At 37.5% G+C, this 15,473-nt stretch overlaps 1 pseudogene across 1 annotated transcript; it reads left to right on the top strand.

Annotated features, from left to right (window-relative positions):
- Window positions 1–268: 268 nt before the first annotated feature.
- Window positions 269–881, top strand: LOC308495173 (large ribosomal subunit protein eL15-like; annotated as a pseudogene). Its single transcript has one exon. The product of its transcript is annotated as a large ribosomal subunit protein eL15-like (transcript).
- Window positions 882–15,473: the final 14,592 nt, after the last annotated feature.

The following is a 15,473-nucleotide window of genomic DNA, read 5'->3' on the forward strand; positions in this document are numbered from 1 at the left end:
AATAAAACAAGTTAATATATTAAATCATTCCCAACAATCATAAAACACTATTTTTAATTATACAGTTAATTTACTCTTTAGGGTTGACAGCTTAAAAGAGAACAATGAACATCTGATATATTCAAATATTCTTGGAACTTTAAAGAAGCATTAACTACATATGTCTTCAAGTATGATTTATGTGTATAGTAATCTTTCCTAAAGAAATTAGTCATGGGGAGAAAGGCTCTTTCCTTTCTGTCTGGGTGCAGCCATCAGGTAAGCCAAGATGGGCGCTTACAAGTATATCCCCGAGCTATGGAGGAAGTAGCAGTCTGATGGAATGCACTTTCTTCTCGGGGTGTTCTGGGGACAATACCACCAGCTCTCTGCGCTCCACAGCACACATACCCCACCTGGCCCCATAAAGTGCACAGGCTGGGATACAAGGCCAAGCAAGGTTATGTCACATATCGGATTCATGTGTGCCATGGTGGCTGCAAACGCCCAGTTCCTAAGGATGCGACCTATGGAAAGCCTGTCCATTACGGCGTTAACCAGCTAAAGTTTGCTCGAAGCCTTCAATCTGTTGCTGAGGAGCAAGCTGGATGTCACTGTGGGGCTCTGAGAGTCCTGAATTCTTACTGGGTTGGTAAAAATTCCATGTGCACATTCTTTGAGGTTATCCTCATTCATCCATTCCATAAAGCTATCAGACAGATCCTGACACCCAGTGGATCACCAAACCAGTCCACAAGCACAGGGACATGCGAGGACGAATATCTGCAGGCCACAAGAGCCGTGGCCTTGGAAAGGGCCACAAGTACCAACACACTGTTGGTGGTTCTCGCTGTGCAGCTTGGAGAAGGAGCAATATTCTCCAACTCTACTGTTACCTCTAATATGAGTAATGTTTGTAAAATTCTTACCTAATAAAAAATTTAGGACAGTCATGTTTGCTTAAAAGTGTTAATTTGTCTGTTAAAGCTAGTTGTCTGCAGACTGTTTCATGAATGAATTGTCAAATTATGAAAGTTAAAGTTCAATAATGCTTGAAGACTATAAGTGATGGTGTATCTTGTTTCTTACAAGATAAATACTTTTGTCTTTGCTTTATCTTATTAAGGAGCTGATATGTCAGTGTTTAAAATGTTGTGTGGAGGGGTGGCCGGTTAGCTCAGTTGGTTGGAGCACGGTGCTAATAACACCAAGGTTGCTGGTTCCATCCTTGCATGGGCCACTGTGCGCTGTGCCCCCCTTTTAAAAAAAATTAAAATGCTGTGCGGTGTAATAGGTGTAAAATAAATTCTGTGAAAGGAGTGCAGAACTAGCCACACAGACTTGTTGGTGTATGTGATGAAACCTACAGCTTTACGGGGATAATGCTGTTGGTTTACTCTCAAGGGGCTGTTTTTTGGAGTTTGACAAGGACATTTTGCTTGGAAATATGAAGGGTATCCTAATCCATTGTCAGTATCATATGCAAAAAAAAATGAAAGTTTATTAAGGGGCTCACATTTTTAGACTTAACCCGATATTCTGTTTACATAACTGCTGGTTCTGAAAGGAGAATAATTTGAAAGAATGCCACCATTATTAGGAAAATTGAACAATCCTGTTGCAAGAGGGGTTCTCTTACAAGTGAAACAAATCCTGGTTAACCTACACAAAGTTGGCTTGGTCTCCACAATACTAGTGAAGTTCACAAAAGGTGGAGGCTCCTGGTTCAATCCCATGTCTCCATGGGCTCTGTAGAATACTGAACTTCGTGCAAAGTAGTCATGGTAATTACACGGGTCTATATTGAAACTGAAGAAAACTGAACATAAAGTAAATGAGAATTATTAGCCTTAAGGTCATAATGTTGATTTGTGACTATTATGAACACTCTAACCACCTTAGGGGATAAACTAGTTGGCTTTATTTAAAAGTACTTCATTGGCTTTAGTCAAATGAGTCTTACAAGTCATCATAGGTCAACTTGCTTTGTCCATTATTCCCATAAGCCTACTGAGAAAAGTCATGGTGTCAATACAAGTTCACGGTTTCCAATCTAACCTTATACATTGTCTAGTTATTTGTTCTCACCCCTACTCAGACTACCCTCCAAATCCTTACCATCCCACGAACTTCCCACGTCGTCCACTGTTCCCACCCTAATGTTACGCACACCACCACATTCTCTTTGCCTCATGTTTTCCCGTAGACTAGGCTTCGGCCTCCCAGGGTGAATTAGAGTGTGTAGGAAATACAGAAGAGGAATTGCCCCAATTTCCAATTCTGGGTTTGCTGACTTAAGAGTAGGTAGTTTGATTCTAAAATCTAATTGCTGGTTTCCGTGAACCAATTTTTCTATTTTCTTCAGGAGTCTTAAAAGGCTCAGTTAAATGATTTCCAGAAAACCTATAGCAGACTCATAAAGCCTCTTGAGACCTAAATTCCTTTCCACTCAAAAATCTTAAACCACTTATTTTGTGTGTAGAGGTTGTTCAACTGAAGGAATAAATGTCTATTAAACTTAGAAAAAAAGAAATTAGTCACTTACAATATTGACTATTTCTTCTTTGTTTTCCTTTTTAAGAAAATCCATAATATGCTTTCTTCGGTCACTCTGGAATTTTTTCCTACTTTCCCTTTCCTTTGGTTAATCTCTTGTAAACATGTTTTCCCTCCCCATTACCCAGAATTCAAAGTTCAGTCATTTGGACTCTTCATTCTTCCATCTAGGTATAGAAAGCAGTTTCTTCCTATTCTTTCCCTTCCATTCCTAAAAATCCCTCCTTCCTAATCACATCCACCATTTCTGAGATGTAGTCCAAGTTCCATCTCTCCCACAAGGCCTTCTCTATCCATGTCAGCCTGCATTATTCTTCTCCTTAAACTCTTTCATTGTTGCCCATTCATTCATTCAACTAATGTTTATTGCCTGCCTACATAGGAGAATCAGGCTTCAGGGATACCAAGAAAAATGAAATACATATGAATTCCCCTTCTCATGGAAATTACAGTCTGAATGGCAAAACAGACATCAAATAAGTCCTCATAAGAGAGATGAGTGTCATGAGATATAAGCCAGGGAGCTAAGGAACTAATTTACCCATATGCCCATGTCTGCTTCCCTAACCAGACTGCAACCACTATGTCTTTTATTTCCTTAATAACCCCTCCAGCATCCAGTATACTTCTAAGCACATAGTAGGAGTGTAAATGCTAGTTGAACAAACAAGTATAAACAATATTTTTACTATTTATTCTTTCACATTACTTACCATTTGACTCTCTAAAGTCCAGCTTTACCCTTTATTATTGCATGGTATAGAGGATAGATCATTCCACTCAGAGGATCTAAGCTAGATCCCAGCACCCAAACCCAACAACTGTGTATTTACATCTGTTAGCCAACGTGTGTGCAAATATAAGATATTGGTATTTTGAGTCCATTCCTGAAACATCTTCACCTCTTTAGAATTCAGCAACTTTTCCCCAAGGTCCTTTTCTTATATAACTTTTAAAAAAATTAACCCTAATTCCATAACCCAAATATAATTACTGTTAACATTTTCATGTAGATCTTTCCAGTCTTTTTCCTTGCATATATGTATATGTATTTTGCTTTCTAAAATTGGGGTCTTATGATACATACAGTCTTATAATCTAATTTTCATCTAATATATAATGAATGCTCTTCCAAATCACTGAATCATCATCTACACAATGATTTTTAGTGGTTGCATAATATGGATAGAGAGTAATTTTGAGTATTAGCTTTCCTTTTACTCTGTAGTTTTCTATTTTTCCACTGTGTTCCGCTCCTTATCAGCTTTCTCGAGCTTTAAGACAAAGGAGGAAGTAGACAACAGTAAATAAAGTTTCACTTCCTCCTTCTACTCCTCAGTTTAATCCAAGGTAAAACAATATTTCACCCCTAAAATTTGATTTCCCAGCTTATAGCAAACAGACTCTACACCACTCTTCTTCTCTAGCTGTCTTCATTCATGTTCCTTCATTATCAATTGAGATGATGGCTATGTGGCACTTTGAAAAGTATTTAATGATACAGGATTAGAATCATAAATAAATGACTTTTCTGAGTTTAATAAAATGGCATGTTTAAGATGCAGTGCTAAAAATAACATCTGGTCACAAAGCCAATGTGTATAGTATAATCCTATTTGGGGGAAAATTATCTATTTTACATAGATATTTTGGCAGTCTATACCACAAGATGTAACGATTATTCCTGGTTTAGAACACGTGGTGAACTCTAGTTTTTTTATTTGTTTTCTTTGTTTACATGTAATTCCTTCCATAGCTGTTTTATTTGTATAAAGAGAAGAATTATTTTGAAGTATTGTCTAAATATGATTTTGTGACGCTGTTGTTTATTTTTCTAACTTTATATATTATATCATTTATTTCTGTGCTTGTACTCTGACATATATCAAAAGGATGTTCTTATTTTTAATTCTAAACATTGATTGGATTAGTTTCCTAGGGGTGCCATAACAAGTTACCACAAACTAGGTAACTTAAAGCAACAGAAATGTATTGTCACACAGTTCTGGAGGCTAGAAGTCTGAAATCAAGGTGTTGACAGGACCGTGCTCTATCAAAGGTTCTAGGAGAGAATTTCTTCCCCGCTTTTCTTTCTGGTGTCACCAGCAACCCTTGTCATCCCTTGATTTGCAGCTGCATAACTCCAATCTCTGCATTCATCCTCACATGTCACTCTTCCTTTGTGTCTTCACATTGTCTTCTTTAAAGATACCTGTCATACTGGATTAAAGGTCCACTCCACCCCAGAATGGCCTCACCTTAACCGATCATATCAGCAACAACCTTATTTCCAAATAAGGTCACATTCTGAGGGACTGGGAGTTAGAACTTCAACATATGTTTTTGAAGGACACAATTCAACCCATAATACTGATCAAGGAATTTTGTTTTCAATTTTTATTTTAAAACCTATACATGTTAAATAAATTATACCCTTAGTTGTTTATATGTCTTGCTTTTCAAAAACTGATATAGTAAATCACTTGAATAGGTCTCAACTTCTCAGAACACCATTCCAGAAGTGTTGCTACAACAGTATAATTCATCATCTCTGCATAATACATTGGAAAATTATCATCTATACAGAATGAGTTCGAAAACGAAAAGCCCCATGTATTTGAACCATTTATCAATGCCCTGCCAGGAACAGATACAGCTCTTCTGTCACTTGGGAGACTGAACATTTCATAATGCAATGCCTTGTGAATTTGAAATAGATTAACAAAACATTTTTTTCTTCTTTTACCAAAACTAGAATTTGTTGTTCAAACACATACTAAAGTATCACAAGAAATAAAACACATTGTTTCTTCTATTTTATGCTCTAGTGAGAAACAGTTTCTTGCAAAGAAATAGTGGAGAACCACAGCCCTTAAGTAATCAAGAGGAGCTCTTGAAGAGCAAAAAGCTACTAGTCTAAAAAGCAGTGGATCCACCACACTGTGAACAACTCCAAAGTGTATTTGAGCAATCTTTTGAAAAAGTACCTTTTCATGTACAGCTGATGATGATCATGATCATTCTCTGAAAAAGTGAAATCCCAACAAAAAGATACCATTTGAAAAAGTATAAAAAGCCAGAACAAAAATTGTCATAGTGTTATTTCAAAAACTGAGGTTACCATTCCTTTTTCCCAAAAGACAAAGTTTTCTCATGATGACCTTGGTGACCTCTAAGTGATAATGTCAAGTGGTTGAGATCAATCCCAGAGCAGGTCTAACTGGTAAGACTTCAACCTGTTGGATTATTTCAGTAAGAAATATAACCACTAAGATTTAAATATTCTGCAATAATAATACCTCAGTTAGCCACTGACACACTAATGCTTCATAACAAATATCTACACAAATATCAATGGCATTCAACAATAAGCATTTCTTTCTTGCTCGTGCATCTATGGGGTGGTTGGGTTTTACTGATAATGGCTGGGTTCAGCTGTGATTCAAAGCTATGAGTTAGGTCCAGATCTGTTCCACATATCCCTCTTCCTCCTCAGACAAGAAGCTATCCAAAGCATAGTCTTCTCATGGTAGAAAGGCAGGAGTTCAAGGGGGCAAAACTAATTACATAAGTACATTTCACATCTTTGCTTGCATCATACATCCCATTCACCTAAACAAGTCACACAGCGAAGTCCAAAGGCAAGGGGCAGGGCAGAAGTCTCTGTCTCCCACGAAGCCACGGCAAAGAGGTGAAGAATTGAGACCAGTGATTCAGTTCATCACAGTGTAGGAATTTTATAAGACTAAACAAGACGTATTCTTTTTTGAATATATGGAGCAAATAAAGACCTATCCCTTGAAAGCATTTTGTCCATCAGGAAGTCACAAGATCAGGATAGCCTATACCATTCTTAATGGTTGTTTTGTTTAGTGCTGTGAGGGTTAGTACACCAAACAATTCAATAAAGATTATCATTATGGTATAATTTAATCTCTATTATTTTGCCTTGTATTTTTATTTACATGTTTATAAATCCTGTTGTTCCAAAAAGCATCTAATGATCTCTCTAAAGTTATGTGGCCAACATGCTCTTACTATGTATGCATATTATGTATCAATATCCCTATTTAACTATTTGAAAGATCTTAATAATTGGTTTGTACAAAAGTTGATAGTTTTTATATTCATCAGTAATTATTGTAGCATCTTACTCTTACAATATCAAATATACATACATTTAAATTTCTACTGATGGTATAATTTAAATATATCAATATATCTGTTATGGGTTAAATTGTGCCTCCCAAAATATGTCATGGTGACATATTTTCACAGGCCTCCACGGCTTGTGAATGTGAGCTCTTTTAAAAATAGAGTCTTTACAGATGATCAAGTTAAGTGAGGTCATTAGAGTGGACTCTCATTCAATATAACTGGTATTCTTATAAAAAGGGAAAATATAGACACAGGGATAGGCAATTACAGAGTAAAAATAATGTGAATATACAGAAAATATGCCATGTACACGTCAAGGAGTGCCTGAGGCTACCAGAAGTTAGGAGAGAAGTATAGAACAGATTCTCCCTCATAGCTCTCAGAATGAACCAACCTTGTCAACATGTTGATTCCAGACTTCTAGCTTCCAGAACTGTGAGACAATAAATTCTGCTGTTTAAGCCACCAAACGTGGGGCACTTTTTTACAACAGCCCCAAGAATCTAATACAATCCAACATAAGGATATTCTATCCTCTAAATTAATAAAATACTAGATATTAATAATAAATCCAAATGATATACTTTTTTATTTTACTGATGTTATGTTCATTATATTTAACGGTTGTTGTCACGCAGCAGCCTACCCATCTGTCTCCTTGTACCTGCCCCTAAAGAAAGGAGAGTCTGTGAGACGGATCCTTTCAGGGACTTTGCTTCACCTTTGTGCTTGCACCTTATGTCTCCCTGTTTGGCCCCAGAAAGATGGCTGGTTAGTCAATGATGGTAAGATTCTCCACGGGGTGAGGGGGGACAACCCAAGCCAGACACAGTCACGTGGGGACAATCTGGGAAACTCGCAGGGTCGATAGAGGTGGGCACAGCCCCCCACCTTCCCCCTGCTAAGGAGAGCCTCTACCTCTGTGGCTGCATTCCTTCCCACAACCTTCAGGGGAAGAGATTCAATGATGTGCTCTCCATCTATTCACACGCATAAAGGTTTTGTACCTTGGGAAAGTACTTATCCTGATACATGGTTCCGCTGCCTGCAGGCAAGGGTGATTGGCTTGAATTGGTTTCCTATTGTAATGTATAGGATTCACAGATCTTGAGATTGACAAGCTTCTTTTAGTTCCACACCTAACTAATAAAAGCCAGGCACTGGCCCGATTAGGGGCTCAGTCCTTGAGACTTGAGTCCCTTGGCCCTGCTTGCACTCTACTCTTGTCTACTGTCTTTCTTAACCTTGTGCTGCCCTTCTCGCTTCCCACTGCTCTTGTCTGGCTGGAGGCAACAAATGGTAACCTATACAATCACATGATCAATGATATCTGGTATAGGTGTGCCAGATATGACAGTGAAGTAAGCATTTGGCTATTTGGACTTCAAAAGACCAAAGAGAAAGCCAATTTTGGACAAGTAGTACAGCAGAAGCTAAAAATTAGTACATCCCTATTTATCACCATTGAATATACTACACATTTTTACTTCTTTATTTCATGTGTGGTCTGCCTCCTGGCTACTCCTGTTAGAATTAGAATGTAAGCATCATGAGGATAAAGATTTTTTTTGTCTGCTCTGCTCACCACTGTATCCCCAATGCTAGAACTATGCCTGGAACATAATAGGTATTTAATAATTATTTGTTTAAAGAATGAATGAATCTCCAAGCAAGAGTCTAATAACTAAAACTCCCCTTAATCATACTACAGCTATTTTTTGTCATGTTTTCACTTCTTCCCTTGGACAACCAATGATATACACAGGATTGATTTTTGTCCATCTCAGAGGAAATGAGAAATCTATAACAAGAATACATGTTCATTTGCCAATTCCTCAATCTTAAACTGCAAAAGTAGCTCCACCATAAGGAAACCCCTAAGAGAGTCAATTATTTCAATACTGTTCTCAGTCTGTAATATTCCTGGGAGAGAAATTCTTTCAGATGGACAGCAACAACTGCAAGGTAGAGTTGGAAATGCACAGGCCTTGAAGTCATCCTGAACTTGGTTAGAAGATCACTGCTACCATTTAAAAATCTCTCCAATTTGCAGGTTCCTTCCATGAAATAGAAAGAATGATGCTTTCTTCATAGGGTATTATACCATTACACGGATGCATCTAAAGACTCTAGCATTATGCTTGGTAAGGTGAGAGATTCGGGCACCAATCTAAGAAGTGATGATAGTATTATAGCCAGTTGAAGGGAGGTCAGTTCTGTCAAGACAAAATATATGCCATCAATGAGTTCCTGAAAGTTTACTGTATGATTTCTGGCTTTACCTAAAACTGTTGTAAGCAAAACCATTGTAGTCTTCACAGTGAGAGCTATTTGCCTCAAAGATCAAAGGAGAGGTGTAGTTGTTGTTGGTTGGTTTTTTTTTTTTTTTGGTTTTGGGTTTTTTTTTTCTTTACCTCCAGTTTCTAGATTTCTAGAGACTGTGTAGAGATTGCTGTATGTTGAATAGTGGCATTAGCTGAAGCAGCGTTTAACAGTTCAACACACGGTTGAGTAAAGCCTGGGGGAGAATTAGATGATAACATTTCAAGGGGAAATTGCCAACGGACAAAAATAGCAAGGAGGCAGGGCAGCCTAGGGTTTAGCAGCAGAATTTTTAAACAGGCAACGTTACACAGTCCTGTTCTTTTCAGCAAGTATTCTCCTGAGAGTCAGCTCTTTACCTCCAATCAGTGCTATAACAGCGGAAGGTTTTAGCCTTTGAAAGCTACAGCAATTGCTCAGAGACAAGCTGAACTGAGTAACATTTAATTCTGCATTTGCCATTTCTTCCAATCAGAATTTATGGTGCAAACCCTATCCGATGCCAGCACCAAGGATTACACAAAGCTACATTTGCAGATGTGTTTACCACCACAAGAGGTTCCAGGAAAGAAAAGGTCTGTAAGCTACAGCTCCCACTTTTGCCACCATGAAAATGAATCCTATAAACTGATGATAATTTGGAAGATGATTATTCAATCTAAGGATGATCCAAGCTTTCCAACTCTTCACTTTTAGCACTTTAATAATTTTACGAGTTTCTTCCATGGTTATGCATTGGCCCCTAAAAAATGAAATTCAAATAAATATATTCTATTTATTAGCAGCTCCAAAGGAGTCGTTAATAGAGGTCATTCCTTGAGTTCTTCTTTGCTCCACTTATGAATAGAGACATGACTGTTTATCATCAAAAATCAGATATGACAATTTTATATTTGACTTTCCCTTGACCCTTAATTGTTGGAAATGGATTTAGGACCAGGCATTAAAGCAGCTGAGCTATCACCAACAAGATATAATTATTAAGTAGTTTAAGATTGATGACTTCAATGTGTACATGATTATATAGAGTACAGAACCAATTTTGCTAGAGTCTCTCCTTCTGTTTGTCTCTCTGCGTCTCTCATTCTCTCTCTGTCCTTTGCAAGCTTCCAAGAATCCTACAGAAGAAAAGAAAATGAATTCTGCCAACAAGAAGAGTGAGCTTGGAAGTGGATTCTTCCATAGTTGAGTCTGCAGATAAGAACACAGCCCAGCTGACACACTGATTGCAGCTTTGTGAGATCCTGAGCAGAGGACCCCCTCATCCCACCCTGCCCCGCTAACTAGTGTCCAAACTCTTGACCCACAAAAACTTGACCCACAAAAACATACATAATAAATGTATGTTGTTTGGAGCCGCTAAAAAAAATTGATCTATGGCTTTAGTATCCTTTCCCTCTAACACCTCATTGATAGAAATAGCCTATGTAAAGTCTCTAGCACTGGTGTGGCACCTAGCAGGTATTAAATAAACATTAGTTCACAATCACAAGTACACTTGTATCCTTCTCCCTAAACTTACCATCTAATCTATTTTCCACATCTACCTCTTCCAACAAATGTCCTTATTGCTACAATATCTAGAAGGGCCTACTACCAGGGCCACTAATTACTCACCTCCAATCCTTCAGAAACTCACTTGGCTTAGAGAATGGTTTCTTTGCTTTCTAAAGTACCACCAAGTAATATAATAAATTAATTTGCATTAAGGTAGAACTAGTAAAATCCTAGAAGCAGGCAGAGAGGGTATTAGTATCTCTCGATGGCAGTTAACATGCCTACTGGGCAAGAGTTTCTTTGAATATGAGAAAAAGAGAATTGAGAAGAATTTGGATTAATTAAAACTACCAAGGTTTAAAGAATCATGTAGAATAATGTCTTAGATATTAAATATATATATTTCCTTAGTAAATTCACCAATACTCTACACTCAAACAGAATATAAATATCAAAGTAGCACTTCCTGTTCCCAGTAATGGTGTACAAGGTTATTCAGATAAAACCATCTTTTGAAAACAGAAAAAAACTGGATAAAATTGTTTCAATCACCTTAAAAGCATCAAATCTCCTAAAGACTAAATTTTGGATTAAAAACTATCCAGAGAGATAAGGGTACTACTGGAGCACCAAAGCCACTTTTGCCTGGAGGCATTTGCCTATACCACACTACACACATTTGGTTCAGAGGGGACAGAAATCAAGGACCAGGGACAGTCAAGCATGGGAAGTTTTGCAGGACAGCCTCCACATATTGCGCTGTGACCACAAAGGGTTACACACTCACATCCAAAATCAACCCATGGTTCCCAAGACCAGGAGACTAAAGAAAAGTCTGCCTTGGCAGAGGAAAAAATGAACAGGAAAATAATCCACCAGGCATTTTGCCATGGACAAGCCCTCAAATGGATTTGCACCTGGGTCAGCCAGGAACCTGGTTTGAGATCATTTCTGGTTGTTAATGTGTCTGAGCACCTGGCAGAAACAAGCCTAAGGCATCCCTGGAGGAGGGCACATCCATTCTAGGCTTCAAAGAACCTCACAAATAATTTTTTGAGGTCAGGGACTCATAAGCAGTCAAAGATGACAAGGGACACAGGAAACAAAACAACATTAACTAGGAAAAGTATAAAAATAGACATCAGAAACAGATGTGCACAGATTCAGATACTGTCATTGTCAGAAATAGATATTAAAATAGCAATGTTTAAAGAAATAGATAACAAATTTGAAAATATTGTAAGGAACAGAGTGTTAAGAGTGACAGAGTAGGGGGCAGCCAGATGGCTCAGTTGGTTAGAGAGCGAGCTCTCAACAGCAAGCTTCCCGGTTCAATTTCTGCATGGGATGGTGGGCTGCGCCCCCTGCAACTAAAGATTGAAAACGGCGACTGGACTTGGAGCTGAGCTGCGCCCTCCACAACTAGATTGAAGGACAACGACTTGGAGCTGATGGGCCCTGGAGAAACACATTGTTCCCCAATATTCCCCAATAAAATTTTTTTAAAAATCAAAGGTGGCATTACATGTCAACACATGCTCCACATTTCTTTAAAAGTGACAGAGTCGGTAAAAAAGAATTTTTAAAAAAGAGCATGCATTCTTAGAATGGAGAATTAGAGGAAAGAGCATTGGCAGCTGGCATTATGACCTACTGAGCCTACCTATGCTAGAGTAACTCCACAAATCCACAGACAGCAACACAACTACTAACCAGGCCAGATGTAAGCGTCATGGTGCTGAATAACGATCCTAATCATGTGCTGGCACTATTTGGGCAAGGCTCCACAGGGCAGGCTTTTCTCTGTTCCACAACAGCATCAGCTGGGGCAGCTCAAATGTGGGCTCCCAAGATGGCTCACTCACGTGGCTGGCAAGTTGATGTGAACTGTCTGCCTTGGTTCCTATCTACATGGGCTTCTTTACATGGCATATATTTCCTCAGAGCATGGTGGTTGAGTTCCAAGGATGAAACTCCCAAGAGAGGTGGAAACTGCATGGGTTTTTAAGATCTAACCTCAGAAGTCTCATAGCATTGCTTCTGCTAGATTGTATTAGTCAAATAGTCACAAAGGCCTACCTAGGTTGAAGGGAGGAACATAAGGCTGGGACACAAATCTCGATGGGACAGTGTCAAGGTTCTGAATGGGCATATGAGATGGGAAATATTATCACAGACATTTCTGGAACATACAGTCTGCCCTGCTTTCCTTTTTACCCTACTAATGGAATCCTGCCGTCAATAAACGTTCTCAATTTTCATGAAAAAAAGAACTTTTAAAAATAAAAAGTACAATTCTGAAATTAAAAACTCAATGGACATATTCAGCAGCAGATTGGACAGAAGAAAAGAAAAAAATGTGAACTGAAAGATACGTCAAAAGAAATTAAAGAGAAAAAAAAAGAAATAAAAAGAAATTAAAGAGAATGAAACACAAAGAGAAAAGAACAAAAAATTTTAAAAAGGAATGAGATAAGGAAAGTACAGTGACAAGGAGTAAAATATATTTGATCCAAGAAAGAAAGGAGAGAGAATGGAGCAGAGGCAATATCTGAAGAAATACTGGCTGATAATTTTACACAACTAATGACAGATCAAGTGCCCAGGGAATCTCAAACAAGAGAAAGAAAAAGAAGTTCATACCTAGATATGTGAGAGTGAAAGGGTAGAAAATCAAAGCAACCAGAAGAAAGGATCGCAGTTACCCTTTAGAGCAGGGGTGTCCAAACGTTTTTCAACATTTTTCACCAAGGGCCATATGCGGTAAGATACACAAACAGCCAGGACCCTCACTCGAGGTGAAGTACGTATTGCCTTACCTGGTTTATTTAAGTAAACTAAGTATATTTTTGGAATTTGCTGCGGGCCAATTAACAATGGGTCATGGGCCGCAGTTGGCCCACGGGCCGCAGTTGGCCCACAGGCTGCAGTTTGGACACCCCTGCTTTAAAGGATAACAGTTGTATCAAGAGCTATCTTCAACAATTAAAGCCAGAACACAGTGGAAAGATATTTTTAATGTGACCAAAGAAAAGAACTGCCCATTTAGAATTGCATACATTGGGAAGATAGCTTTCAAGAATGAGGGTGAATGTGATGGCTCGGTGTGAGGTCGAAGGGATAATGGATGGGGGGAGGGGGGTTCACAGTGTGAGGGATATAAATGATGAACGTCTAAGTATTACCTTGTCTTGTACACCTGAAACTAATAAATAAAAAAAATTTAAAAAAAAGAGTAAAAAAAAAAAAAGAATGAGGGTGAAATACATACATTTTCAGGCAAACAAAAACTGGTAACATATATCACCACAGACTTTCTCTAAAGGAAACCTGAAAGGAAATTATTTCAAGTGAAAGGAAAATCATTCTAAATGGAAGGTATATAATGAAAGAATGAAGATCAAAACTGAATGGTAAATATGAGGACTAACATAATTGAAGATTGATTGTATAAAACATTACCATCAAGGTAAAGTGACACTTAGAAAAAATAAACAAAAATAAGATTTACAAGTTTTAAATGCCTATATTAGAAAAGAGGCAAGGCTCAAATGAATGAACTAAGCATCCATATCAAGAAATTGGAAAAAAACAAATATAACCAAAGAAAGAAGGATGAAAGAAATAATAGATTAATGAAATAGGAAACAAATATGTAATAGACAGGAGCAGTAAATCCAAAAGTTGATTTTGCAAACCACTGAAAACCTCATAATCCCTTGGGGAGGCTGATCAAGTAAAAAGAGAGAAGACACAAATGTCCAAAATCATATGTTAAAAAATAATCATAACTACAGATTCTTCAGACATTAAAAAAAGAGAGGATATTAAGAACATTTGCAATTTAAATAACAAGGTAAATTCCTAGAACAAATGTAACTCAAATTTGACTTAACAGAGAAAATCTGAAAAGTCCTGTAATACTTAAAGAACCTGAATCTGAAGTCAAAATCTTCTTACAAAGAAAACTCCAAGCCCAGTTCTCTTCATTGGTGAGTTCTACAAAATATTCAGGGAAGAAATATTCTAATTGCACACAAAGTCTTCCAGAGAAAAGAGAATGAAGGAGTACTACCCCCACCTTATTTTATGAGGCTAGGATAATCTGATAAATAAAATATGAGAAAAAAAACTCAGGCCAATTTCACTCAGGAACTTATGCAAATATTTTGAACAAAATATGTCAAACTAAATCCAGTAGAATATGAAAGGAACAATGCAACATGACAAAATTGAATTTATTCACATTCCCCCTTCACTCACATTCTAGCAACATTCAACAATTTTCAATTCTCTGACCACCACAAATTATGCTTCTGTAGCCTTTAGATGTGTTCTTTCTTCTTCCCAGCTTCTCACCTCATGACAGCTCCTTTATGATGCCTTTTGTAGACCACTCAGGTGAAAGCGACCTCTTCACCTTTGACTTCTACTTTGGCTTCTACTGTACTTTCTACACCCTTCTAGTATCATATCTATAACATTTTATCGCACATATTTATAAACTCGCCTGTTTCTGATTAAATAAACTATAAAATCCTTGAGAACAGAGAATATGTATTCAGCTCTGTGTCACTAAATGCTTAAGTATGTACAACTAGATTCCTCTTTCATAAAGGAAATGTTATGCCACATATGTACATTAAATGATCAAAAGACATGCTAACCTTATTTATAATAACCAAGATATGGAAAGAATCTAAGTGTCCATTGATGGATAAATGGATAAAGAAAATGTGAGATTATACACATACACATACACACACACACACACACACACACACACACACACACACACACGGAATATTATTCACCCATAAAAAAGAAGGAAATTTTGTTATTTGAAACACTATTGATGAATCTGGAGGACACTATGCTAAGTGAAATAAACCAGAAAGAGAAAGACAAATACTGTATGGTATCACTTATATGTCGAATTTAAAACAAAAAATTAAATTCCT

This window comes from Rhinolophus hipposideros, assembly GCF_964194185.1.
Source record: "Rhinolophus hipposideros genome assembly, chromosome: X".
NCBI classification, from domain to species: domain Eukaryota; kingdom Metazoa; phylum Chordata; class Mammalia; order Chiroptera; family Rhinolophidae; genus Rhinolophus; species Rhinolophus hipposideros.